At 40.2% G+C, this 26,383-nt stretch overlaps 1 protein-coding gene across 7 annotated transcripts in view; it reads left to right on the top strand.

Moving 5' to 3' along the window:
• ELOVL5 (ELOVL fatty acid elongase 5) overlaps nt 1-26,383 on the top strand; it is a 77,670-nt gene that overhangs the window by 7,291 nt on the left and 43,996 nt on the right. Inside the window, exon 1 of one of the 7 annotated variants that reach the window (XM_072733817.1) lies at nt 6,199-7,455. The exons of the other annotated variants lie outside the window; for them this stretch is intronic. The gene's annotated coding sequence lies outside the window, so the exon portion shown is untranslated. Of the gene's footprint in view, nt 1-6,198; nt 7,456-26,383 lie in introns of those variants that run through there. 7 annotated transcript variants of the gene reach the window in all.

Raw genomic sequence — 26,383 nt, 5'->3', positions numbered from 1 at the left:
TAACAAAAGATTGTAAGATACAATAGAGTAAGTGTCCTTCAGAATAAATTACAGCTGGGCAATAGAAAACTTTGCAGCTTATAAAAAGAATGAGCCTATTCCGTGGTACCATTTGTAACTATTCAGTAGCCATACTAGGTACTTTTCTAAAGTGCTCTACGTATATTAATTAATTTTGGCTTCACAAAACTCCACAAGGTAGGTACCCTGATTTTACAGATGTGAAAACTAAGGCACAGAAAGGTGAAGTGACTTGTTCAAGGCTCCACAGCCACTGGCTGGCAGAGCCAGGATTCAAACCCAGGCAGTCTGGCTATTGTCAGCCCTTAGCCACCTTGCTACACTGTAAGCTTGTGAGATCTAGGTAGTCATCTTTGCATTTGCAGCTCTAGAGATAGAACTAGAGGAAACAGTTGAGTTTCTTACTCATCATTACATTCTGAGAGATTGACGGCATAACCACAATAGGACTTTTGACAATAACTAAACGAAGAAAGCTAATAGAAAAACATTTATGATTGGCCCTTAAAAGAGTAACCTTTTGTTTCTTCTCCAAGTCCTTTTTTTTTTCAGAATTCTGCACTTAAGCGTTCTCTTTTTGGTGTAATCAGAAGCACGGAAACAGAAGAGCTCTATGATCATTGGTGTAAAAAAAAAAAAAAAAAAAAAAACCTGTAAGCAAAAGCTCAGTTGCTAGTAGGCTGGATGACTGTGACTGGCCACGGGCATCCAGCATCAGTTTCCTCACCTGGCCTTAGCTCCAGCTGGGTTTGATTTACAAGCTGTATAAGACCTGAGAGGTGTGGGCTGGGAGGGAAGGGCACGCAAATCCTCTAGGGAGCCTCTGTCTCCAGCTTGTCTGATTTCCCTTGGACGGAGGTGTAAGTCATGTGCATTTTGAAAACATCTACTAGGTCATTCTGACACAGGCCTCCTTGAGGGCCACCTGTTCAGGTTCAAGATAGACACATTTATCGCCACCCTTAGTTCTCTTGGGGTTATTAGGATCTTGAACCTTTTCATTTTCTTTCTGGGTTTGGATCAGATCTGACAACATTATGATGTGTATGGGTTCCACAATTTCTAAAATAAGAGAATCATAAAATTCAGAGTGGCCTACCTGTTAACATGGTCTGTGACCAGGTGGTAACTGTTGGCTTTGGACACACACTCTGTAGGAGAGAGGAATAAATGATTTCTAATCTCTTAAAAAGGGCGCATCACAGCAAACTTTTTTTTGTTTGTTTGTTTGTTTGTTTTTTTTTTTGAGAGAGAGAGAGAGAGAATGAACACGAGCAGGGGGAAGGGCAGAGAGAGAGAGAGAGAGAGAGAGGGAGAAGCAGGTTCTCTGCTAAGCAGGGAGCCTAATGCAGGGGCGCATCCCGGGATCCTGGGATTATGACCTGAGCCAAAGTCAGAAGCTTAGCCAACTGAGCCACCCAAGTGCACCCTGCAAACTTTTTTTTTTTTAATTTTTAAAAAAACATTTTAACTCTGCTTTTCCTTCTCATTCACCTCCATACTCAAATAACATTTGTAAAATGTGAGGGTTTGGATTCAGTTTAAACAAAGAAATGTGTTCTCGTGTCACATGCCTTATTTATGTTACACAGGCTTGAGTTTAAAATCTTCCAAGACTTCTCCTGGGGGTTGCATAACCTATCTTTGTTAATTATGTTTTTCCATCCTCTTTTAATTTCAATTGAGGCTATGATGTTGCCTTTGTGTATTTGTATGAATTAGCTTGAAGAACATGATAATTTGAATATTCAAGTAATCACATCAGTTAAGAGACTGCAATCAGATAAGAATTACAAGTAGCTGCCCATAGCAGAAAAGCTTAAAAGCCCCTTAAATGTTTGTCTTCCAGCTATTTGCAATTGGCAGTCTGACTTAGATGTTTAGGAATATGAAGCATTTCTCAGTGTCTTTAAGCTTAGTCTTTAAGGCAACCGTTAGAGGCATGCAAAAGATCTTGATGTTCATGATGGGCTTTGGCCATTGGTTTTTTTTGAAGCATGCTTGTAAAGGAGACAGTGGTTGCCCTGTGAAACAGGGGTCAGAGCTTCTCCGAACTGCCCCTTAAACACAGTATCTCAGGACTTCTATGTCCCCAGGAGAATGCTATAAACACTATACTTGCTTCCTCTTCAGAGCAGCTCCTTTTTGTTTACTTGGCAAGGAGTGGTAGGTTTGGAATGGGCTCAGTGACCCCAAAGGAAGATGCCTTTGAATGTGGTGCATAGTGAGAGAGTTGCTTTTCACTGAACCTTGGTACAGACCTTCATGCTTGAGTTTATCATTTTTTTTTTGAGAAATGGGATTGGCATATTTTTAAAGGGCTTCCCAAAATTCAAGATTTAGATGAATAATTGCAAAGTGTTGTGGGGAGACCTGTCTCAGTGGGTGATGTACTTGACCATAGGTTTGACTATCTACCCAGTTTCCATCTCATTTATTTCTAATCCACTTCTGAGCTCCAGACTCAACTTCTTATCAACTAGGTTCACTTGAATGCCCCACAAACCTCTCTGTCCTGTTGGCCAGCATGGTTAGGAGCCCCACCATCCACCAGTTTGCCCACGCCTGCAAGCGTGGTATTCAGATCCTTCTTCCCATCAGCCATATCCTTCTGTCCCCTGTTCCAGCTGTTAGTCAGCAAGTCTTGTCCTTTCATGCTCCTGTCTGTCCCTCTCCATGGCCCCTTCTCCTCCCATCATCCTAACTGGACAACTACGATTTCTCCCTGGCTCCTTCCTGGCTCTCCTGTGGTCTGGTCCCTACTCTCTTGTCACCATGGCATCCTGACATGTTATAGGATCATTTCACTCCATCCTAAAAGCTTCATTTTCTCTTCAGGGCCATTCTTGAACCAGCTTCACTTCCTGCTTTTTTCCTGCCTGCACTTCTTGCTGAAAATACCACAGACTTCATTTCTTCAAATGTTCCTTGTCTGTTCCCATCTCTACTCTGTCCAGGCTGTATTTGGATGCCTCCTCACCAGTTGCTTCCCAGCAAAAAAACCCAAAAAAACAAAAAAACCCCACAAAAGCAAAACAAATTTAGTAGCAGAAAAAGCTCTGTTCTTCATTAGTCAAGTCTCACACCCTAGAATCGTTGATCCTTTTGATTGAATCAGATGTTCTCACCTCTTCCTGCTTATATAACCTTGGTTCTAATACCTAACCTTTGTGTGCCTCAGCTTCCCCATTCTTAAAGTGAGAATGACTAGCACTTTCCTTTTCTCTCTGCTCAGAGTTTGGCATGTTTATCTTTGTGTCCTCGGTACCTATATACCATCAATCGTGTGGTAGCTATTTAGCAATTATTTACATGAACGTGTCTCTAAAGATGTAGGTTTCAAGTATCAGTTCAGTAATCTGTGCTAATGGCTGTGTGAAGATGAGTATACCTCAGTAGCCTGAGAATACATAATACTTCACAAATGAGTACTCTAGCAGGGGACTCTGGGAAACTTGGCCTCCCTGCCTGTAATGTTAACCATTTCCTACTCCAAGCTGAGGGAGAAGAGCAACAGTACAGACCATACAAATTGTTGGACATCCCACTTACCCGGGAGCGAAGGTGACACATGTAATTATTTTAAAGAGCCTTGCTTTTTTGCATATTACCTTGTAGCACATTCAAGGAGAATGTACTATTGATAGACCACACTTGTGGCACTGTGCCCAAGGAAGGAGTAAGCGCCAGTGTTTTGGCATCCAGCTATTCCATGTAAAATAATGATGGAAGCTGGAATGCCTAGGTGGCTCAGTGGTCGAATGTCTGCCTTCAGCTAAGGGGATGATCCCAGGTCCAGGGATCAAGTCCCACATTGGGCTCCCTGCGAAGAGCCTGCTTCTCCCTCTAAGTCTCTCCCTTTCTCTCTGTCTCTCATGAATAAATAAATACAATCTTAAAAAAAAGTGATGGAAACTGACAACACTTTTTTAACCTTATTTTGGTTGGCCACAGCATTGATTCTAGGTTGAGATAGACTGTGTAGGTTGGACAGAGCCTATCTGCGTCACACAGATAGGTATTAATTCATTTATCATTCACACTCACCATTGGAGATTCTTGTGTGCTGCCCTCAGCTGTCCTCGGCTAAGGAGCATAAATCCTGCTGTGACACATGACCGTACATCCACTAGCAAAGAGATTACAATCCAGTGGAAGAGGTGAGATATGTACTTGAGTCAACATAATTATTGGCACTACAGAAATGGCCATGTCTTTTTCAGTAAGGCTTGGCTGTAAGTGATGGAGATTTCAAAATAATAGTGGCTCCAGATTGGGATCTCAAAATAAGGGAGAAGTTTGTCTCCCATAAAAGATTACAGAGATGGTCCAGGGCTGGTTTAATCTTCCATAGGTTCACTTTTGGCTCACTGTGCATCAGGCTTGGAGTATGATATCACTGTCTTCCAGCCAGCAGGCTGAAGAGACAAAGATGGGGCAGAGGGATCATCCATACCTTGTCTTAGGGGAGGTCCCCAGAAACCGCCCCTAGATACTTTGCTTGTCTCCTTGGCCAGAACTAGACATGTAGCTACATTAAGCTGCAAGAGAAGCTGGAAATGTCTCAGTTGATCCTAGCCATCGGCAGCCAAAAGTCCTGCTACTCTACGGAAATTAGGCAGTAGCTCTCAGTCTGTGCCACAGACTACCCACGTGGAATTTAGACTCAGGGAGGATACTGATAAGTGAACAGATATCAGTACTACAGTGATGGGGATTATGTGAGTTCAGTACAGGGTGCCATGAGAACAAACAGGAAAGACACCTGATTCATAGGGGGAGGATCAGGAAAGGTTTGCCTGGAGAATAAGCAGGAATCTCATGGAAAGAAGAAATAGGCAGAGTATTCTAGCAGAGGCTCTGAGGAGAGGAGCAAGGGGCTAGGGACTGGAGAAGCATGAGATGAACTGAAAAAGTGAGGAAAACCAAAGGAGGAAGCAGAGGCCTGATCATGTGGGCCCTGGGGGGCCACACAGAGGAGTTTGGACATTTTCCTGCGGTCTTTTAACTGGTTGTGAGGAGGTGAGTAACCTATGAAGGATGCTTTTGGGTAGGGAGCAGTCCAAGACTGGAGGCAGAGATGATCCTTTGGGAGGGAGTGCATTAATCCAGTTGAGATGACAAGAAAAGTCGCTTTGGGGAGGGAGAGAAGTGGATACAAGTCCTATAAGTTTCATAGAGTTTAAGAACTGGGAAAGAAAAAATAATAAAATAAATTAAAGAACTGGGAAAGAGGGGCACCAGGGTGGCTTAGTCAGCTGAGCCTCCAGCTCTCAGTTTCTGCTCAGGTCATGATCTCATGAGCCCTGGGGGTGGGCTGTGTGCTCAGCAGGGAGTCTGCCCAAAAGATTGTCCCCCTCTCGACATGTTCTCTCTGTAAAATAGGTAAATCTTCAAAAAAAAAAAAAAAAGTGGGAAAGAATTGAGATAACTTGGTCTGCATTTTCACTTGACAAATGATGAAAGCAAGGTTTATTTTTATTTTTTTTAAGATTTTATTTATTCATAGAGACACAGAGAGAGGGAAGAGGCAGAGACACAGGCAGAGGGAGAAGCAGGCTTTATGCAGGGAGCCTGATGTGGGACTCGATCCCAGGTCTCCAGGATCGCCACCGGGGCTGCCTGAAAGCAAGGTTTAAAACTTAAATAGCTTGTCCAAGGTCACCCAACTAGCTGTGTGTAGCACCCAGAACTTTCTCTGCCTAAACTTGTTCCCTTCTATCCCCTCTGTATATGCCAACTTGGCAGAAGGGGCATTGTGGGTTTCTGAGAAAGCAGAGATAAAGAGAAGCTAAGTGGCTTTGGGTCTGGGTCTTACGAGACGACAGTAATTTGCACAGGAGAATGGAAAGGGCCTCTGGATAGAGCAAATTACATAAGACTAGGTGTGTTTGGTGCTCCTGAGTTCTGCGGTTTGAGTACAGTCTTAGGGTGCTACAAGGAAGGTAGTATAAGACCATGTTGCAGAAGTTATTTTGAAATCATGGAAGCCTTTAATTTAATATAAGACTAAGTGGATTAGACTTAGCAACAGGGAGCCAATTAACACTTAGCATCAAAGGACTTAACATGACCTTGTTGAAAGCGAAGTCTGCATTTTTTTCTAACTTTCGCCTGCCTCGGTGCGTTGTATTAGGTGGTTGTGGTCAGCAGAATAGGAGCATCTCAACGATGGCTGTGTTCTAATTCCCAGCACCTGTGAAGATGTTAGGTTACAGGCAAAAGGGAATTATTGTTGTAAATAGAATTAAACTTGTTGACTAAAATAGGGAAATTATCCCAGATTATCCAGGTGAGCTCAGTGTAATCACAGGTGTCCCACAATCTGGAAGAGGAAGGCAGAAGAGAACTAGAACAGTGGTGGCACAAGGAGACTTGGCCCAGTGTTGCTTGCTTTGAAGATGGGTGAAAGGACCATGAATCAAGAAATGCAAGCAGGAAGAAGATTCTTCTGTAGAGCCTCCAGAAAGGAATGCAGCCCTGCTACCAGGGCTTTGATTTTAGTCCGATGAGACTCATTTGAGACTCTTGATCTCAAATGTAGGAGAAATATGTGTTTTAAGCTCCTTAGTTTGTGGCAGTTTGTTACAGTAGCCATAGAAAACTAAAATAATGGTCAGTATTTGTTTGCCTAGTGAAGGAGAGCTGTGCTCTAAGAAGGATTAGTGTGACAGCTTCATAAAAGATTACAGAGGAAGTTCTGGAGTTCTTAGAAGACTCTTCAGGTAGAGAAGTGATGGGGTGAGCCTGGAGGGGGAAAGGGTGAAGGTAGTGGGGTAGAGGTGGCTGAAATTGCCGAGGCTCTACATAGGACCCAAAGCCTGGGTGGCCAGGTATCCAGGGTAGGTGAGAGATGGAGGGTACTTTTGGAACCAGACTGCAGGGAAGGTTATAGAGCCAGTAACAAATATGGGAATCAGAAGAGAAGATTATAAGAGAAGTGTAATAAATTTAGTTTCTGGCTCACTGAGTTTGAGATTCAGGAACATCACATGTGTGTAGGTGGAGAAAGATCAGATGCAAACTGGCACTTAATGTCTGAGATGGGATGCAGGATTGGGTGTCATTGGTCATGGTTTTTATCTATCTGTTTCTTTACATTTCTCTAGGGTAGAGACTCAGCAACTCTTTTAAAATCCAGTTATGTTATATTCCTTAAAATTAAGTGTTTCCTAGTGTTTTACTAAATTATTTTTGTGGCCATTTGAATCTGTATGACCTTAATTTTTTTAATAAACACAATTAATACTAAATAACCAGTACACTTAAGTAAAATAAAAATAACATAATTCTATGACCCTCTTTTCCATATTTTGTTCTGTGATGTAGGTCACCTTCCCAGAAGCCTCTGTGGTTCAAGTTGGTCTTTTGTCGCCTTGCCAGTCATTTGGGCCCTGTTTCCAGGTCCTGAAATTGTCAGATCTCCCTTACTGAGTAGGTAGAATGGAGCTCAAAACAAAACTTGACTTGTGCTGAAAAAGGTGTCATGGATGCTTCTTGCTATATCATTTCCACAGCTGTTTTAGAAGTATCAATTTGCTGTTGAACTATGTATGCATCTATTTTAGAGGTGGTTATATCCTGAAAGGTTCTTGGTTTCCAAATTCCTTTGTTGTTCATAATGAGCTTGGTTGTAATGATTGAAATTACAGCCTATTTCCTGAGAAATGAAAGAGAAACCATTTCAGGGCAACTGTGTAGAACAGGGTTTTTTTTTTGTTTTTTGTTTTTCCCATTTACCACATTGCCTTCCCACCTGTCTATTGATGGTGTTTTATCTGTTTGATCACTGTCCTTTACTTGATGGGTTTACACCATATAATTAGAGCTTAAAAGAAAAAAAGGAAGATGTTTCAGCAAAGACTGTACTGAATATAATTTAAATTTTTATAAAGCCTGTAAAGATATGAGGTATGAGTAATAAATGACTTCCATAAACCACACATGAAATCACTTTGATTTCAATGAGTTACTTTTATTTTATTCTCCAAAAAGGAAATAAGAGGTACCTGGGTGGCTCAGATGGTTAAGCTGCTGTGTTTGGCTCAGGTCATGATCCTGGGGTCGAGCCCCCACATCTGACTCCCTGCTCAGCAAGGAGTCTTGGTTCTGCCTCTCCCTCTGCCTGCAGCTTCCCCTGCTTGAGCTCTCTATGTCAGATAAATAAATAAACTTAAAAAAAAATTCAAAAATGGAAATAAGATTGCGCCACCTGGGTGGCTCAGTGGTTGAGTGTCTCCCTTTGGCTCAGGTTGTGATCCTGGAATCGAGTCCCACATCAGGCTTCCCTGCAGGGGAGTCCCTGTGCTTCTTCTTCTGCCTATGTCTCTGCTTCTCTCTGTCTCTCATGAATAAATAAGTAAAATCTTTTAAAAAAAAAAAAGAAATAAAATTGAAACAAGAGATCTTATTCATTCTGATTTGAGCAGTTAAACTTTGTTCTCCCTTCCCTCTGCCCTTTGATTGATGAATGCTAGATTATAGGTTGTCATTTACATTAATCAGTATCCCTGTAAGACAGAGCCCCCCAAACATCTAGAAAGCAGAAACTGAATGTGAGATAGTTTGAAGCTCTGTTGAAAAGGAGAGAAAAAAGAAAGTGTTGGTCCTTTTCAGTGCCTGTTAACTTTTTCCTTGAATTCTTGTTTCCTTGGTGAAACAAACTACTTGGCTTGTAGGCATTTCTCTGTAATGTTTTCCAAACTAAGAAAGCAAATAGAGAAAATGTTTTGCAGAGAGAAACCTACAAAAATACCTGCTCTGTGGCTGTGACCTACGGGTGAATGCGCTGAGCTCTGGGTGAAAAGTATGGTGATTCTTCAGAACAAATGGGAGTATGTAATGTACCTTTATAGCAAGTAAGTGTTAAGCTTCACACAAGGTTTGTTCTCTCATTGACACTGCTCTGTTCCAAACAAATACACTTCAAACAATCCTCCAAGTGGAAGGAGTCATGCTTGGAGAGGTGAAATGTCACTCTTAGATACTTATTTTGGAGAAGAAGGGAGTGTCATGCAATTTTCTCCCTCTTTGTTCATACTCCTTGTGTGTCTCTCTCTCTGCTGATCTGCTTTTTCTTCCTTCAGCTGAGACTCTGCTTTCCTTCTGGTAATTATATTTCTATACAATGTCAGGGTCGTACCTGGCACCTACCTGACACGCCATTTAGAGGAAGAAAGGAGGTGAGCCCACAGGCTAGCCGATGATGCTGGGATTATTAGATCATGGCCATGCTGCAGCCTGTCAGGGGAAGCTTTCTGTCTGAGGAGACTGCATTTTGAAGTTTTGAACAACTACCTACACAATGCTAGTTTGAACTGAATTGCAAAATGAGTCAAAGAAATGAGCATCTGGTGAATATTGGACAACTGAGGTGACAGTGGAAAGTGTGGCTTTTTAAAAGGTGCTTTTTTGTGGCAAATTGAAGTCTGGAAAATGAATTTTTGACTTTGGTTGCAAGCTAGCATTTTCTCCTTCTATAAAAATATATAAGTACTTCAGTTTTTGTATTGTGGTTGATGAATAGAGTCTACTTGCAGAACTACCTAATGTGATTGAACCACAGGAAACTTGCAGCTCTCATTTTTTTATGACTTAAAATTTTAGTTTTTGGTAAGTTTCCATGAGGTGTATCCTCATTTGGAAGGGGAGTTAGTATCATGCTTTGAATAGAGAAAGTCTCAGAGTTTTTATGCCCACATAGTAATGTGAAAATCACCTCAGCCTGTCTGATCAGTGTTGTTTCTTTTCTTTTTTTTTTTTTTTTAAGATTGTATTTATTTATTTGACAGAGCAAGAGAGCAGAATCAAGGGGCAGGGGGAAGGAGAAGGTAAAGCAGACTCCCCACTGAGCAGGGAGCCCAGTGTGGGGCTTGATTAGAGGACCCTGGGATCATGACCTAAGCCGAAGGCAGATGCTTAACTGACTGAGCACCTAGGTGGCCCTGGTGTTGTTTCTCATCAAACCATAGTATATATAACTTGATGAGCTGGTAAGGAGTGAGTAAGAACTTAATTATCTCATGGGGTACTTTAAAATATATTAAGTTTAATTTGTTACTAGTAGCTTGCTTTCAAATTGACTATATTTTAAACAAGCTTCACGTATTTGAAGGTGTAGTTTTTAAACTCTATACTCTAAGTTAAATTTAACTCCCACTAAAATATAAAGACACACACTTTTTGAAGTTTATTTGGGATATTTGCTGTTAAATTGGGAAGCTACATTTATAATCTTTTTAGAAACAAAACCTTGTAAAGGGGGAAAGATTCTATACACAATTCTTAGTATATCAGCTCTCAAACTTTTGGTCTTAGGACCTTCACTTAAAAATTATTGAGAACTTCAGAGAGCTTTAGTTTATGTGGGTTATATCTTGATTTACTTTATTAGAAGTTATTTTTATAAAACAGTTTAAACAGTAATACATCTAAAAATATGAATGAACCCATTACATGATAACATAAATAACCTATATTTTCAAAAAAAAAAGTGTAAACAGGCATTGTTTTGACACTTTTGCCAACATACTATGCATCTGGCTTAATGAAAGACAGCTGGGTTCTTTAACCTGCTGCATTCCAGGAAGTATTGCACATCACACAGTCTCTGAGACATTTTATAATGAGAGAGATGAGATTAAGCAAGTAATCTCTTGGTAATAATATACAAATAGTTTGGGTCCTGTAGAACCGCTGAAAAGAGCCCAAAGACTCTCACAGATATCTGGGCTATACTTTGAGAAACCCTGTTCTAATCAGATCCTATTATTTAATTTTTAAATAAGTTCTGCTTAGCTATGAAAACACTTTTTTTTTTCCTTATTTCAGCAGCTATTACCTTCTGAATGTTACCTTCATATTTGAACATCATTAGGTAGGCTGGTTTGGGTCATTTTATCAAATAACTATGTGAGGTACCCTACTTAGAATAATATTTCAAAGTAAATCCATGTCCTCTAACAATCCTGGTTGCTTGTGTGGATGCTCATGGAAAACTGTAGTGGTCAGTTTTTTTAAATACAAAGCAGAAAGGAGTAAGTTAAGACATTAAGGTCTCAGTAGCATAAATAGCTTTTTAGATGTTCATTTTATTTTTTAATTTATCCCATTTTGTTTGCTATGTATGTATTAACATTTAGGCCTTTAGATTGGCTTTTGGGGAGATATTTTTGAAAATAGCTAATTTATATTTTTGTTCCTGCATATTTGATACTATTTTTTTAACTGCTGATTTTGGACAGTGCTTTTGCTTTAATAAAAATTTGCTGCATCATGCCCCACTTCTCCATCTTGTTCATTTTCCTCCATTTAATCTTTATAATTTCATGTGTTAAAAAAAGGTTCTTCTAACCTTTTTTGTGTAGTCTGATCATGTAGAGCTCTAATTTGGAGGTAAGCACTGCATGTGCTTCTCTTTTATCTTACTCTAGAGGATTCTTTCAAAATGTTCCTAACCTCTGGTTCTATGATGTCTACATCAGGTACATTTTGAGCTGCACTATTTCTACATACCAAGATTTTTCCAGGAGATGTATTTTGCTCTGTTCAATATAGTAGCCACAGGTAGTTATTGAGTACCTGAGATATCACTAGTAGCGCAACTGAGGAACTAATTTTAATTAATTTACATTTAAATAGCTACTTGGGGCTCATGTCCCTCTTTTTGGGCAGTGTGGCTCCATGAGTGTCTGGCAGCCTCTTTTTAATGACTCATGCCTGGCTCATTCTTGACCTCAGTTTCTTGTGGGCTCATCTATTCATTTTTAGAAGAGGTTTTTTGTGTATATTTTGTCAGTTTTAGAAGTGTTACAGCAAATAGGCTTCACTGTAGGCTGCCTTATCACTGGAGAGAGAACTAGAGGAAATATTGGAGCTGAAGAAATGAAGGCTGTTGATGTTGGCTGCTTTTTATGAGGTTTTGAGATGCTTCTAGATGAGATTTGAGGGGAAAACAAGGTTCAGGGAAGGATTTTTAGGTTGGGAAGGCTTGAACAGATCTGTCAGCAGAAAAAAAGGATCCTATAGACAGGAAATTGAAGGTAAAAGGAAATGGGAGTTAAATTCTTGAACGAAGCAGAAAAGGATCCAGAGTACAGGCAGGAGGATGGAAAGCCACTCTTTATGAATTCGAAGGGGGAAAGAATGACTTTTTTTTTTAAGTATTTTATTTTTTTAAGTGAAAGTCACATAATATTACTCATTTTAAAGTAGACAGTTCAGTGGCATTTCAACCACAGTGCTGTGCTCCCATCACTTCTAATTCCAGAACATCTTTATTAACCCCTAAGGGGACCTTGGGCCCATTAGTGGTCACTTTGTTCTCCCTGCCCCCACATCCTTTAGGCAACCACTAATCTTTCTATTTTTATGCATTTGCCTGTTCTGCCTATTTCTTATAAGTAGAATTAGGCAACATGTGTAACCTTTTGTATCTGGCCTCTTTCATTTAGTAGCATAATGTTTTTGAGTTTCATACAGGTAGCCTCTGGTAAAAAGTGACATAACTTAAGGAGAGGAAGTTTTTAGAATTCATCTTGACATTCTGAGCCTCAGCAAAATCAACAGTTCATCCAATTGGAGTTCCCTCAGCTTAAGGCTCCACAGAGGTGGATGCAGCATCAAGGATTTTTGTGGAGGGGCAGCCAGGGTGGCTCAGCAGTTTAGTGCCACCTTCAGCTCAGGGCGTGATCCTGGAGACCCAGGATCGAGTCCCATATCGGGCTCCCTGCATGGGGCCTGCCTGTGTCTCTGCCTGCGTATTCTCCTTCTCTCTCTCTCTCTGTCTCTCATGAATAAATAAATAAATAAAATCTTTTTTTTTTTTTTTTTTTAAAAAAAAGGATTTTTGTGGAATGGCTGACTGTGAGGTCCATTCTGAGCCGGGAAACGCACTCCCAAGGGGCCCGAGCTGGGACGGTGAGATGGGAGGTCTGAATGGTAATGGTAATCACCAGGAGCAAAAATGTGTCCCATCGGGGGATTGGGGAAGAGGAGTGAATACAAAGGAACTTCTTCTTGTTTTTCTTTTTTTAATAATAAATTAATTTTTTATTGGTGTTCAGTTTGCCAACATACAGAATAACACCCAGTGCTCATCCCGTCAAGTGCCCCCCTCAGTGCCCGTCACCCATTCACCCCCACCCCCCGCCCTCCTCCCCTTCCACCACCCCTAGTTCGTTTCCCAGAGTTAGGAGTCTTCATGTTCTGTCTCCCTTTCTGATTTCCTACCCATTTCTTCTCCCTTCCCTTCTATTCCCTTTCACTATTATTCTTTTAAAAGTGGGAGGAATGTCCTCTTTCAGAGTGAGGTAAATTTAGGGTCCCAAGTTAGAGAATAGATGTCAAAACAGGAGCCCATCCAAAGTGGGGGTAATCCCTTGTTTATAAGTCAGGGCCACCCAGAACTGCTCGCTGCAGTGAGCGGGTGGTCAAATCCCAAGTTTCTAAGGAGGCAAGTGAGGTGGAAGGCTCTATAATTGTGGCCTGCTGGGTAATGATGCAGCCCTGCTGCTCTGAGGGCTGCTCACTCAGTTGGAAGCAGGGTGGTGGGAAGCAGACCTGGAGTTCTTTCTGCTTCTCTGAAGTTGAGTCAGCCATTTTGGTTGTCACTGAGATTAGTGATGGTGTCCAACATGTTGGCAGCAGGGCCACCGCAGAGCCCAGCTGTCTTCTGTTTCCAGAATAAAGTTTTAAGGACTTACTGGCTTTCATAGTCTTCCCCATTTGATCTCTCCAGCCTCACAACCCAGCATACCACCTGTTGCACAGGTAGATCATGGATATCCCCCTGTGTGCCAAGCACTGAGCTGATGGTACCTGGTGTACCAGACCAGGCACAGATCTCAAGGACTTATATACTAGGTGTTAATTTGTATTTGGGATGTGATTGGATAGTAAACTGAAAGCCCTAACCTGGTCTTGGATTGGGGAGAGGAGTCAGGGAAGATTTCTCTGGAGTAACCAAACTGTTATAGGAGGGTTGCAGCATATATAAAGGGAAGCAGGAGGGAGGGCAGGTGGATAAGGGCGGCTTCCATGCATAGGATCTGCCAGAGTAAAGGTTGCAGTGGAGAAGGGGGAGGGAAGTGGGTGTGGTTGGGGGGCAGAGCATTGGAGGGGAAGGCAGAAACTGAGCTAGAAGCTGATGTGAGCCAGCACATGAAGAGGGCATTAAGCAAAGTGAGGAATTGTAGATTGTATCCAAGATCAAGGGGCACGGTTGAGATGCTTCAGGCAGGAGCAGCCTGATCAAGTTTGGTGGCTTAAAAATAATCTGGTGCAGTGTGAGGATGGATGGGAGGGGACAGGAGTAGATGTTTGGAAGCCTCCTGAGGGGGCAGGGGGTGTCCATATGAAAGAAAATGGTGCCCTGGTCTGGAATTGTGGCACAGATGGGAAGAGGATATTGATAAGGAATGTGGGGAGATGGCATCAACAGGTGAGGAGGTGACGAGTGCTTTGGTACCCTGAGCCTTCTTCCTACTGTCTCCTTTCATGCCTCCATGTCTCTTTCTGTGCTGTGTCTTCAGCTTGAAATACCCATTGACACTCCACCTCCTTGGCCTTCTGGCTTGTAAAATCCTTAATAACCTGGTCATATGTCACTTTTGTGAAGGCTTCCCAGTGTCCTGTTCAGAAGCAATTCATTTAACAAATACTTGTGGGGCTCTCATATGTTTTAAAGTGCTATAACTCATTGCTGACTTGATTTTCTAGTGAAGGTATAGAGTGTTATCACCTGCAGGTCAGCTATGGGGCTACTTGAAAGTTGAGGTAAAATTGGAGACATTCCTCAGGCCCACCCAGTATTGTAGTTCTTCCCAGAGTATGGCATCCCACTCCCCTTTCCATGCCTCGGTATTTGGAATACCCTTCCCTCAATCCTTGGCCTACCCGTACGCTACTAATCTTGTGTCAGGTCAAGCCACTGCTTTGTGGAAGCCTCTCAATGTCCCAGCCCCAGATCTCTTCTTCCTCACCATAGCCCTCACCCCTTTGGCTCTCCTCTTACCTGGTGCTTTTGTGTTAACTTTACATGTATATGTGATTCTTGTTATATTGGACAGTTACAGACTCTTAACAAGTCCACTCCATCTAAGAGAGTGCCTGTAAATAGTTCACATGTATAATTATCTACACATGGTTTATAATCTTCATTAAATTCCCATGAGTAAGATATGGGCACTTTAAAAAGAAAAAAACAGCATTTGGTTATACATTTGACTTATGACATGGTATGGAGTAGCAGCCTAGAATTTGTTTCAGATTTAAGAATAATGCCCAAGTGATTCTACTTTGCTGTATCTTTCCATAAATTGTTTTGTGCTTGGAAAGGACATCTAAACACCTGAGAAGTTGGTCAATAGTAAATTGAGTGGGAAACAAATGGCATTTTGGAAGAGGAGTTGTAAATTGACCTTCCTGAAAGAATTTCACCGTGGGATAGGATTTTCACCACGGGATAGGATAGAAAGTAGGCCTGGAGGGTGGGGCAAAGTCGGGAGACTTAGGTAGCCTTTAATACAGTGGTTCCCTGCCTTTTCTCACCCTAAGTGGAGTAGGATTAACTGTGTCTAAAGAATGTCCTTGGCTTTAGGGTAATCTGTACTCTCAGCCATTGAAGAGAGATGGGGGTTATTTATGCAGGCCTTTTCTTGTGGTTGCACATCTCTGGAAGGTCTTCCATATGTCCTACCTCAAGCTAATACTCTTTTATCTTCATTAGAGATAAATTTTGATTTTTTTTTTATGATAACTCATCCCTCAACTTTTTTGTATTGCCAAAGCTTAGTTATTCCAAACTCATTGCCATAGGCCTGGTTTTGTTTTTTTTTAATCTTTTAACTGAACATATCCATGTTTTAAAAGTATTTTAATGACATAAACTTACGTAATTAGTGTCTAGATGTCAGATATATCTGTAATCTTTTTACATGCCTGCACATCCATATTTTAAAGGGTTATGGGGAAAACTCACTATTCATCTTGGCTCTAGAAACTGACAGGTACTGAACACGATGGACACATTTCTCATTCCCTGTCATGTTATCCTCCTGAACACCCTTACCAGAAGTTTCCACTTACTTTTTTTTAGTTCTAGCCTGGCTGAAATCACATTATCATTATTATTTACTTTTATGTCATTTCTAAGGAGGCCTGCTACCTGAGAATTAATATGACCTCATTTATGCTGTCTATAGAACACCAAACTCTTCATGATGAATCACTTAAATGGAGAAGAAAACCTAAATCAAATGTGTGTCACAGAAGCATTGCCATCAGTTGTAACCCTCTGCTCACTGACACTGATGTACACCATTTTCTTGGTGTTAGGTTGCCTTGGGCATACATGCTCCTCACAAAGGCTTACATTATTATGTAGGACCCAGCAGTGGGTTACAGTTATTTGTGGATTGCTATTTTGATGCACTTGCTCAATTTCCTAGCAAAGTTCAATTCAGTGTAATGTCACTACAGGAGGCAGTTAAGAGCTCAAGTTGTGGGAACAGATGGCCCAGGGTTTGACACCCCTGAAGCAGGCACAGGCTCAGTGATAGTGTGCAGTAATGTCTAGTATGTGAGCCTTTATTTCATTTTCTGTAAAGTAAGAAAAATAACCCTTTACAAGGTTAATGAGAAGATTAAATGGTGCCTGTGAATGCATGCATGATACCATGCTTAGCAGTACTAAGTGTCCAGGGTTAGTTACCATTATGATTATCATTGTTGTGTTTTCTATTTTTAATGATGTTGCCATCCTGAAGCCGGGGACTCTCTAAAGGAAGAATATTATGGTTTCATAATGAAATCCTCTTAACTCATTAGTGAGGCGTTACAATCTATAATGATGGGAGATTTGTTTGATGCCGGCACAAATTAGGCCAGAGTTAATGCCCTTTCATCCCATTAGACCTTGGATAGCTTATCCCAGTGTCTGCCCGACATTTTGCTGATCAAGTTTTCCTTTCATTGTGACTTAACTCTTGGATAGTATGCCACTTGTCGTCATGAGAATTTTTGTGACCCAAGTAGGAGTTGGTTCATTCTAAATGGAAGCTGTTGGGCCCTATGCCACTTATTTATTCTGGATGTGGTGACTGAGCTGAAAGGAGGCAGGAAGACTCTTTGGGGTTTTTTATTTGTGTCCTCTGAAATTCATATGAAATTTCTCTGTGAGCAAGTCAAAATATTTTTCTAACTGTTTGCTCAGTTCTTCCACATGGGATTAGAAAAATCAGGCTGTTTTATACTTTATTGACAGTACTAGTAATGACATAAACTGAATTTGGCTGACTCTGGTACTGATTAGCAAAAATGGCCTATGTTTTGTAAAATGTTGTGTTCACAGTTAAAAAACCCAACTGAGAATCTTTGTATTTCAAGTTGTTAAATACATAAAACATTTGGGTTTTGGGGGGGGTTTTTTGGTTTTTGGTTTTTGGTTTTTTAAGCATTTAGTTAAAGCTAGTTTCACGAGCCTATCTCACTCTAACCAAATTTACTGTTCTTTACAGGGCTCCTTTGTGGTTTGTAGATTCCATTTCTTTTTTTAAAGTCCATGTCCCTAGACAAAATAGATACTTAGCAAATGATTTCACTATGCTTTTTAAAATCCACGCTTGTTCTCATGGATCACTGTTGTTTATGTAAAATGTAATGCTTCTCTTAAAGGTTTTACAAATTGGTAACTAGACTTACTAGTTCCTTGGTTTGAACGGGAATTTTTGTGGAATGCAGACAATTCCACTTAATAACCTGAGAGAAAGATTCCTAACATAAGTGACCAGTTAACAAATACCAGCTTCTTATATTCACAAATTAATCCTTTAGAAAGTGGAGGATGCACAGTATTTATTTATTACTCATTTTTATGTTTTGAGCATTATCTAGAAATGACTATTAATCCAGATTTTCAGTGTATAATTCATTCAATGTGTTTATTTAGCCATTGGGATTTCTGTAGGATTTATAGTTGATATATACAAAGAGCATTGTATATTAGACTAAATTGGTGAAAAAAATCTTTTTTCCTTGAGGTTGATTATCTAGTCCTGGCCAAGATACAATTATATAGCTACTCATGTAGATCCTGCTCGTGGGAATGTTATAAGTAAAAATGTTTTGGAGAGAAATTTTGCAATATATGTTGACCCTTCAACCAATTTAATTAGCAATTTCTGAGACTCTCACTCAAGGAAAATAACATATAGCCAAAGTTTTATGTGCAAAGATGTTCATTGCAATATTATTTAAGAATAGTAAAAATTGGAAACAGATTAAATGATAATAGGGCAGTAATTAAAGCATTTATATTAATACTGTTCTAGAACTCAGATTCCTGAAGGAAATGATTGCTACGGCGCCAAAATCCAGGATCGCAAGTATGTGCTATTTTAAAGCATAAAAAAGAAGAAATAGATTCATATTTTAAATATTTGTATGTTTATTATAGAATATTAGCATAGCTCCATGCTAAATGCTCTACATGAACCATCTCACTTGAAGGTATTATTTTTAGTCTCATTGGAAGGGAATATTCCAGGTGAGGAGGCTGAGGCTGTCAGAGGTCAAGTTGTTCACCATCACTCTGTTAATAAGTGGTGGGAGGGGAATGTGAATTCTGCAACATTCCAACATTCTTGGTTGCTTTTTGTCTTTACTTTAAAATGATACAAAAAAACTTTACAGATTTTCTGCAGCAAACATCCCTTTTTAATTTTTACTGTAACATTGGGGAGGGAATAGATGTGGTTAAAAGAGCAGGTCTGCTGTTGGTGTGGCTTTGGAGAAGTGACTCCATGGTCTTTGCCTCAGCGTACTCTATCTGTGCAGAGGGATGTGTGGAAGAGTGATAGGAGAATTTAAGTGAGATCATCCCTGTAAATTTGTAGCAGAAAAACTGCTGGCACATAGTAGGGACTGAGCGTTAGTTTGTTATTGTTATAATCATTATATTCTTCAAGGAGATGGACGTGAAAATAAGAAAAACAATCATTTGAAATGGTGAGCTATTTAGGTTCTCAGTGATTATTAGCTTGTCTTGGAGACATGTTAATGTGATAGGAGAGTGACTTGAGGAACTCTCTTGGAGCAGTCATTAGCAGCAGACCATTTAGTAAAAGGAGAGCAATTTGCTAAATAATTCAGCCTCAACAAGTGTATTTTAATTCACGTTAAAGCATAGCTGGCCTAATTTTTTTTTTTTAGGACACAAGTATGTAAATCTCTAAACAAATGTGTAGCATAGGTCCCAGCATAAGCTTGAACTTCTTACACTTAATATCATGAACTCGGCTACAGCTCACCTTCAAAATGGTTCCCTATAAGAGAAGATATTAGTACAGTGAATTTTCACAAATTTGCACTCCAGTAATTCAAATTGTATGGTGAGCCTCCTAACTCAGCAGGCACATATGAAACTGTATAATCGATCTGTAATTAGTAAGATTAGTAGTGGACCAATACATTTCTAGATGGTCAGAACTTTCTCGAGTCCTGCTTGCCTCTGTGCTGACTGAGTAGCTGACTCTGAGTAGCAGTCCATCCACAGTGCAGAGTGGGAGGTCAGAAGCTTAGACTCTTACCTCTCCCTTACCTGGCCCACCTCTGGACATCTCTTCTCTCCAACCCCAGCACTTTCTCCCCGACATGGCCTGCCGGTGTCCCCCACCCCTCATGTGGGCTACAGCAGTAGCCTCCTACATGACCTGACCTTCACCTCACCTTTTTAGCCTCCTGCGCACCCCCACTCTCACTCTACCTCCCCAGTTTAAAATAAACACTAGACCCCTTACCTGCTTCTCCAGCAGCATCATTCACTTTTCTCTCCCCTCCATGCCATCCTTAATTGGCAAGCCTTAACCCAAACATGCCTCCATGAAGCCTCACCTGACCAACTTGTCCTTATGTAAAATTGACCATTCTTTTTTTATCCTCCCATTTCCCCTGTACATCCTTCGTCAAGGCACCTATATCACTTTATTACAGTTATTTATCACTTCTCTCTCCCTTAGCTAGACTCTGACCTCTCTGGAGGCAGGTTTATTGTCTTGTGGGTTTTTCTGTCACAATACATTAAATATATGTTTGATGGATGTTTGCTGCTGATAGTAAAAATAGCTGCCAGGAATGAAGGTGTTGATGCACTGTACCAGGTATTTTAGATAATCTCATTTAATCCTCCCAACAACCCCATAATATATAGGTATTACTTTGCACATGTTTATAGATCAGGAAACTGGGGTCTGTACAGGTGAGCAGCTTTCCAAGCATTGTATGTTACAGTATTGTGTCAGAGCACAGGATTGTAACTCAAATTTTACCTATTACAGATTATATTTTCTCCTAGAAATAATGAGCATCTATAGTCCTATAGGGGCCACTTCGTTATGAGTTAATTGGCTTAGGGCCCATCTGGATGTCTATCTACCACTTACAGGTTGGGTTCCTAATTTGGGGACTGGGATCCCTAGGATTTGGAAGACTCTAAATGTCAGTTTTATCATTTGTGGATAGAGGAAAGGTTTCTTTTTCTTTAATCAGATTTTTACAATTGGTGTGGGATCCACAAAAGGTTAATAACTACGAATATAACATTATTTCTATAGAATAATGTAATATTATTAGAAAATAGAATTATAATAGAAATATTATAATAGAATATTATAGAAAATAGAATTTTCCAAAGACCGGAAGTTAGTTTATAAGTTAACATCTGGAACACAGCCCTTTTTGTCAAGTAGAGATTATGTGTTTTGATAACTTGAATGAATGAAAATGACTCACCTTAGAGACCAGGTTTTTCTAAAAGTGGCAATTTTCTTTAGACACTGTAATATAATCATTCCTGTTAGGTCTCAAATGGAAAATTGCCTGTTACAGACTGAATGTTTGTATATACCTCCCCCCGCACCACCAGCCCCCTGTGCCAAATTCATATGCTGAAGTTCTAACACACACACACCACGCCCAGTATATTGGTATTTGGAGGGGAAGCCTTTGGGAGGTAATTAGGTTAAGATGGGGTCATGAGGATGCCCATGATGGGATTAGTACCTTTCTAAGAAGAGATGAGACCCAGGAGCATTCTGTCCTTATCTTGTGAGGGTACAGCTAGAAGGTGGCTGTCTCCAAGACAGGATGAATGAATCTGCTGGCATCTTATTTTGGATGTCTCATCCTCCAGAATTGTAAGAAATAAATGTCTGTTATTTAAGCCACCTGTCTGTGGTATTTTATTATAGCAGCCTGGGCTAGGACCCTCTCCCTTTCTATCTCTTGCTTGGTGAAATATATTAAATTGTTCATGTCCGTGAAAAAAAAATCTGTGGAAAAAACCATATACATTTTAAACATGTCACTGCTTCTGTAGTCACAATTTTTTTCAAGTAGTGTTTTCATTTGATTCCTCGTAGGAAAATGTGATAGCTTTTCCAGATCAGAGTGGGATGTTGGGGGCACTTGGGTGGCTCAGTCAGCTGGGCTTCTGCCTTTGGCTCATGATCTCAGGGTCCTGGGATCGATTCTCACATCTATGCAGAGCAGAGAGCTTTCTCCCCTGCCACTCACCCTGCTTATGCTCTCTCTGTCAAATAAATAAATAAAATATTTTTAAAAACATATATTTCTTTGAAAGTGGGATATTATATATCATGTTATATGTGTTTCCACCACCACCAATTAAATATTCTTGCCATAAATAAATAATCTTGCCTTTCAGAGGTGGGGGCGGGATGTTGAACTGTTGTTGATTTGTGCTAAATTTATGTTTTGAAATGAATTAAAAGATGTGGATTCCAACTGAATAACAGCTAGATCTCTTGAGTACCAGGGAAAGGACCATGTTCTCTTATCTCTACCAGAGCTTCCCCAAGGCCATAAACACATTTGGTGCTCAGTAACCATGTTGTTAAACAATGATACAAGCCATTTTGCAACCTAAATTCTTTTCCTAAAGTTTTTACCTGATGGACTTATCCAGGAAAGAATTTTTACAAGTTTTATACACAAGTAGGTTAGGTGTTTGTTTTTTCCTCCTTAACTGTGTTCTTAATTTTCATTGTGGGACTTGTTAGTGTTTATCCCTTGGTGTTCTGGCTGTAGGTGGGCACCTGATGGACTTCATGTTAATTTGATTGCTGGGTTCCCTTTTTTCATTTTGTTACAGCAAAATGGCTTTTATGACAGCTTGGAGTTGAATATTGGTACTTGGGGAGAGTTGAAATGAAGGGAAAATCTTATTATTAGGCAGTCAGAATATTCAGTTACATTAATATGACTTGCTAAAATACTTGCAGTTCCACTAAAATGTAATCACCGTGGGGCCTGATTCTCAGCATTTCACCTTTAATGGTTGTCAAGGGGGCTTTAAACACAGTGGCACATTTGTTACAAGTAGCACTTGGTGAATAGAAGAAAAGCATTGCTAGGAAGAGATCTAATCTTACCGGAGAATTTCCAGTGAGGGTTACAAGAGAAGCCATCTCACCCTTTTCTGGAGTGCCCCTGTCCTCTGGAGAGCTCCAGGAGTTGAACACCTTCTCCTGTTAACAGCAAGGAGAGCCACAGCCGAGCACATGTGTGACAGGGCTGCAAGGCCCTCATCCTGGTGAACCGCAAAAGCACAATGTAGGACTCTTTCATGTTACAAAAGTGCGTCTGAGCCACCTTGTTTCTCAGTGGATTGACAAAATGATCCAAAAAGAAGAAAGCAGTTTCTATTTTTCGTAGTATGACAAGCTTTTCCTAATATCTTTCACTTTGAAAAAATATGTAGAACCTGACAGCTCTCAGTGTTTGCTATCTAAAGTTTTCTACATTCCAGTTATGAGAATGCAAAGTGGCAAGGAAATGACTGATTGCAAGAACTTATTTGAGCCATAGAGGCATGGTGTTATTTACAGATTTATCCAAATTATCTATGCCTGCTTGTCTATAGTCCTGTAAAATGGGAGTTGGCATTCGTACTTCTGGCTCTGAAGTACTCAAACATCACAAATGCCTCTGAATCATCATAAATATTATTAAATAAAATCATAAATTTTATTTAGGAAGATTTTTATTAGTGGGATTTTTTTGTTTGTTTGTTTTTAAGTAAGCTGTATATCCAGCGTGAGGGTTAAACTCACAACCCTGAGATCAAGAGTCTTATGCTGTGCCAACTGAGCCAGCCAGGCATCCCAAGGAAGGTTTTATTTGATATAGTTAGAGATTTTCTTGTTCTTTGAAAACTGGCCCATGTGAGCTGTATGAGCTCTTTAAGTGAATCAGAACATGAGACTGATCAAAACAGTATTCCCCAAAGCCTGAGTAGTCTGGATATAAATAAGCATTTACTGGGAACCTACATTAGACTGTGAAAACTAAACTTAGTTAAAATACCAGCACTTAGGTCAAGGGTTAAGCTTTCACGAATGGAGTCATAGTTCAGACAGTTCCTTTCCAGCACAACCCTCCTTTTAAGGTTACATATCAGAATATCACAGCCATGTGTCATTGGATTGGGGTGGGGGTATAGGATATGGTATTTGAATTTTTTAAAAAATCAAGTGTTTAGTCTTATTTATTGGTTTGTTTTCCTCACTTTTGTGGATTTTTTAAAAAGATATTTGAGAGGGATCCCTGGGTGGCGCAGCGGTTTGGCGCCTGCCTTTGGCCCAGGGCGCGATCCTGGAGACCTGGGATCGAATCCCACATCGGGTTCCCAGTGCATGGAGCCTGCTTCTCCCTCTGCCTATGTCTCTGCCTCTCTCTCTTTCTCTCTCTGTGACTATCATAAATAAATAAAAATTAAAAAAAAAAAGATATTTGAGAGAGAACAAGCACAAGTAGTGGGTACAGGGGGATGGGGAGCAGAGGGAGAGGGAGAAGCAGGCTCTGATGACAAGACCCTGAGATCATGACCTGAGCCAAAGGCAAATACTTTACTGAGCCACCCAGGTGCCCCAATGTGGATCTTTTTTTTTTTTTTAATTAAACTTTTTTTTTGAGATTATTCTGAATTCCTAAGCAGTTATAATAATAGAGATCCCAGTTCCTTTTTTCCAGTTTCCCCTGCAGAACCGTAGTTCTATGTCACAGGCAGGATACGTAAATCATTGCAGTCAAGCTAGAGACATTTCTAGCCACATAAGCTTCCCTCCTGCTTTTTCACCATCTCTAACCCAGGCAGCGACTCCTCTCTTCTTCACCTCTGTAAATTTGTCATTTCAAAATTGCTATAAAAGTGGATTGGCTTTTTTCACTCAGCGTAATTCTCTGAAACTTCATCCAGGTTGTTAAAGTGTATCAATAGAGTGCTCCCTTTTTTTGCTGAGTAATGTTTCATGATATTTGTTTCCAGTTTTTGGCTATTACGAATAAAGCTACGTTGACCAGGTACAGGTTTTTGTGTGAACATAGGTTTTCATTTTTCTAAATGCCCAATAATTTTAATGGTCACTTAATATTTAATTCTGTACCTGTACCATAGTTTATTTAGCCTGTACTTCTACATGGATATTTAAACCACCTGCACCCCTCATTTTTCTGCTATATCACTGATGACAGTCCTATAGGTAAATTGTAATGCACATCCGCTTTTATTTCCTTAGCATAAGAATTTCTAGAAGTGAGCTTGACCATGCAAAATTTTAAGTTTTTTTTTAAGTACTTCTTTTTTAAAGTTTTTATTTTTAAGTGCATCTAATTCCAAAGCCTTTTTATTATCTCAAAAACGCCATACAGGTCAACACTTTACACTCTTCCCTCACCCCCAGACAATCACTAGCATTTTTTGTCTGTATGGATTGGCCTATTCTGGACATTTCTTGTAAGTGAAGTCATACAGTATGTGCTTTGCATCTGGAATCTTTTACTTAGCATAATGTTTTCAAGTTCATTCATGTTGTAGCATGTGCATAGCAATACTTATTTGCTTTAATAGCTGAATAACAGTCTCTTGTGTGGATGTGTACACATTTTGTTCATTAATCAGTCAGTGGACATTTGAGTTGTTTCCATATTTTGGCTATTGAAAATGATGCCACTGTGAATATTTGTGTGCAGGTTTTTACTTGGACATATGTTTTCATTTCTCTTGGGTATCTAACTAGAGGTAGAATTGCTGGATGGTAAGGTAGTTCTGTGTTTCACTTTTTGAGGACCTGCCAGACTGTTTTCTACAACAGACGTTACCAGGTGACAGTCCCACCAGCAGTGTGTGAGTGTTCCAATTTCTCCTTATCCTTGCCAAAATCTATAATTGTTGGTCTTTATGTTTATTAGCCATCCTAGTGAGTGTTACTAAGAGACAGGGCTAGAGCAATTTGAGCAACGCTAACTGGCTGAGAGGTGGCCTTCCTGGTATATGAAAACCCTTTGCGTACTACTAATGAAGTTCTCAGTGGTGACTGCCTCTGGACTTCTGTAGAAAAAGAGGAAATTGTGAACCTACCTTCCCCTCCTGCCTGAGCACTTGACCTGGTGTGTGGTTCTGGGAGGAGCCCATCCGGTCTGGCTGGCAGCCCTTTGAGCTGTGCTGGAGGGCTCAAGGGCCTACAGAGGCCTGGGGTGGGAGTAGCTACTCATTATTCCTGGACTCAGTTGCTGTTTTGAAACAAAAGTTTGCAGAAACTCTTAGGTAAAAAAATTTTCATGCTATATTGTATCAAGAACAGCAGTTCTACTTTTTTTTTTTTTTTTTTATAGAAAAAACAGTCTTGGGTACTGAGATATATAGAACAGTTGTGGATTTTTTTCATTTTCATAGGTGGCATTTCAAAATACATTTTGCAGGTCCTAAGCTGACAAAATGATAGCCTTATAATGTACTTTAAAAAACAAAACAAAACTGTGTGGTGAATTACAAAGAGCCCAAGGTGTGGACATAGAGTAACAGCTCTTTTCAGTGTGCCTGGGGCTTTCCTGGATCCCCCCACACACACTTATTTTGTAACCCAGGAGAAACCCTTGAGTTCCAATAAACCAGGATAGTTAGCCACCCTAAGTCTGTATCCTGCAGATAAATAAATATCTGAACTGTCAGAACTTGCATTTTCCTCATCTAAAAATGAGGATAATTCTTTATTGTCTTTGAAAAGCTGAATAATAATCAATAAATGTTAGCTTCCTTGTCAGTTAAAGCCTCGGGCTAGTAATAAAAGTGCCATATTGTCTTCATAACCAAATTCTATACTTTAGACAACAGACCTTTTCATTTCCTTCCTCGTTCCAATTTAATCAAGGCAGAGGGAGCATTTATTCCTTAGGGCAGAGCTGCCACTTGGTGCCTTGATCATGTGTCCAAACCAAAATGAAAGCCAGCAAGGAAAAGGAGAGTTAACTTTGAAGAACCTGTCCTCTCTACCCTACTCACCTGTTA

The sequence above is a fragment of the Vulpes vulpes genome, chromosome 1 (genome assembly GCF_048418805.1).
Source record: "Vulpes vulpes isolate BD-2025 chromosome 1, VulVul3, whole genome shotgun sequence".
Classification (NCBI taxonomy): domain Eukaryota; kingdom Metazoa; phylum Chordata; class Mammalia; order Carnivora; family Canidae; genus Vulpes; species Vulpes vulpes.
Note: the sequence above shows the minus strand (reverse complement) of the source record. Positions and strands in the feature narration are given on the sequence as shown.